The sequence below is a fragment of the Osmia bicornis genome, unplaced genomic scaffold (genome assembly GCF_907164935.1).
Source record: "Osmia bicornis bicornis unplaced genomic scaffold, iOsmBic2.1, whole genome shotgun sequence".
Taxonomy (NCBI): domain Eukaryota; kingdom Metazoa; phylum Arthropoda; class Insecta; order Hymenoptera; family Megachilidae; genus Osmia; species Osmia bicornis.
Window position 1 is genome coordinate 136,700 of NW_025791376.1, and position 2,824 is coordinate 139,523.

Here is a 2,824-nt window from a genome sequence, read left to right on the forward strand (position 1 = left end):
CAGCGCCTGCATTAAGGATGGAGTCTTCCCAGAACAGTGGAAGACGGGGCGGCTAGTCCTCATCCGGAAGGATGGGCGATCCGCCGACACTCCCTCGGCCTACCGGGCCATCGTGCTGTTGGACGAGATAGGGAAGTTGTTCGAGCGGATTCTGGTATCCCGCCTCGTCCAGCACCTGTCCCAGGAGGGTTCCGATTTGGCCGAGTCGCAATATGGCTTCAGGCGGGGGCGCAGCACTATCGACGCAATCCAGTCGATGCGCTCCCGCTGCGACTCGGCCACGTCCCGGGGCAGGGCGGCGTTAGGCGTTAGTCTAGACATCGTCAACGCCTTCAACACCCTGCCTCACGAGACGATAAGGGGGGCGCTGACACGCCACAAGGCGCCCCCCTACATGAGGAGGATCGTCGGCGACTACCTCCGGGACAGGAAGATTGTGTACAGGGGCCGGGATGGCCAGATGCACGACAGGGACGTGGACTGTGGTGTACCCCAGGGTTCTTCGAAAGGTCCCACACTTTGGGACCTGGGGTACGACCCGGTCTTGCTGGTCGAGCTCCCGACCGGTGTGAGCCTCACGGGCTTCGCAGATGATACGCTCGTGTTGGCCGTCGGTCTGGGTGGAAAAGTACTAGCCGCCTCGCCGAGATTGGCGTCGCTGTCGTTGCCGCGGGGATCCGGTGGCTGGGGCTTCAGCTAGCTCCCCACAAAACCGAGGCAATGTGGTTTTACTCGCCTCGGCGTGGGGTTGCGCCACCGCCCCAGTCGGTGGTCCATGTGAGTGGAGTCGACGTCCAGGTGGAGAAGGGCCACAGGTACTTGGGCCTCCACCTGGACAGCCACTGGCGCTTCGAGGAGCACTTCGGTCGTCTGGCCCCTAGACTAGTCAGGGCAAGCAAAGCGCTTGCCCGTCTACTGCCCAATATCGGGGGGCCCAACGAGAAGGTTCGCCGTCTCTACGTGGGGATCGTGTGGAGCATAGCCCTCTATGGTGCGCCCATATGGGCGAACGCCCTGATGGATTCCCGACGCAGCCAGCCACTGCTGCGCCGGGCTGAGAGGAAGATAGCCATCAGGTTAATCAGAGGTTACCGCACGGTCCGCTACGAGGCGGCGATGACCCTGGCTGGGGTTGTCCCCGTCAAGTTCCAGGCGAAGGGTGACGCCAAAGTCTTCTGGCGTCTGCGTGCCCTTCGTCTGGACTGGATCCCGCCAGAAGAGATGACCGAAGCTGTTGCTAGGATTAGGCGCCAGGCCCGGCATAGAGCCCTGGGTCGGTGGCGACGCGAGCTCGTCGAGAGCGGCGCCACCGCCCAGCGTGTAGCCGGGGCGGTACTTCCAGTGTTCAAGAAATGGAGGGACCGCGGCCACGGAAGGCTCACGTGTAGGACCACACAGGTGCTCACCGGACACGGTTGTTTCGGTGAGTTCCTGCACTGGATCCGGGCGGAGGGAACGGCAGCATGCCATCAATGCGGGGCGGGGCGGGACACCGCGCAACATACCCTGGAGCACTGCGCAGCGTTTGCGCGGGCACGTCACGCCCTGCGGTCCGAAGTTGGTGGTGATGTCTCGCCGGCGGAACTTGTCAAAGAGATGCTCGCTGGCGAGAATCAGTGGAGGGCGGTGACCGATTACTGAGGGACGGTCATCCGTGACGGTGGGCCGTGAAGATGTTACATACCAGGCACAACCGCCCCCAACGGGGAGAAGAAGATGGGGGGAGCACCCTCTCCCCCTGAAGAAGAGTTCTGTGGGGGGACACCAGTCACCCCCCGGAAGAGGAGCACCAGGGAGGGGCGAACGCCCCTCCCCTAACACCGATCGCGCGGCCCCGCGAAACTTATGCGGGGCCGCAGGGCCGCAGGAGGCCGGGGCTGGGGCCTCAGTCCCTAGATGAGTGCCGTCATCTAGTGAGGCCCCCGATGGCGGCGGAGTAGGGCACGTAGGGGGAGGGCCAAAGCTAGACCCTCCCCCGAGCAAGGCGGCGTCAACGCGCCATGGGTGTTTGGGCCCCGGTTTTGTTCGTCAGAGGTCCCGGGGCCCTCCCCAACACACAGCGTAGGCCACCGTGGGGGTTTTAGCCGGTAAAAACCCGGCACTACCCTCGGCTCTTCCCCAGTAGGGCTGGGGGCGTCTTTCGAAGATTTCCCCCACGTAAAAAAAAAAGGTTTCAGGGGGAACCCATTGTGGATCTGGGCTGGGCGTCCCCTGTGGCCGGGCGCATGGTGCAAAATTGGAGGGTGGCGGCGAGGGAGATGCTGAGTGATCATCTATACATCACCTTCAGCTACTCCCTCCCCGCCGGCCCCCAGGCCGGCGCGTGGCCCGCCACTGCGTCGCTGGGTGCTGAAGAGGCTGGACAAGGACATGCTGATGGCCGCAGCCCTTGCCGGGCCGGTCGCGGACGTTGAGGGGGAGGCCAAGTGGTACGACACCGCCATGCCCCGCGCCCCCCGGAGGGCGGGGTACTGGTGGTCGGGCGACATTGCGGATCTCCGATCCGAGTGTCAGCACGCCTGGCGCCAGTAGCAGCGCGCCCGAAGGGCTCGAGTCCGCGACCCGGCGAGGGAGGATCTGCTGAGGGGCACATACCAGGTCTTCGTGGTAGCCCTGAGGCAGGCCATCAGGGACGCGAAATCCCCGGCGTGGGAGGAGCTCCAGGGCTCTCTGGACGAGGACCCGTGGGGGCGCCCTTACCGGATGGTCATGGGCAAGCTCCGCGCACGGGCGCCCCCGGTCTCGGAGAGCCTGGACCCCCAGCTTCTGACGCGGGTAATAGACACCCTCTTCCCCCGTTCCGGGGGAACGTCGCACCCGCGCC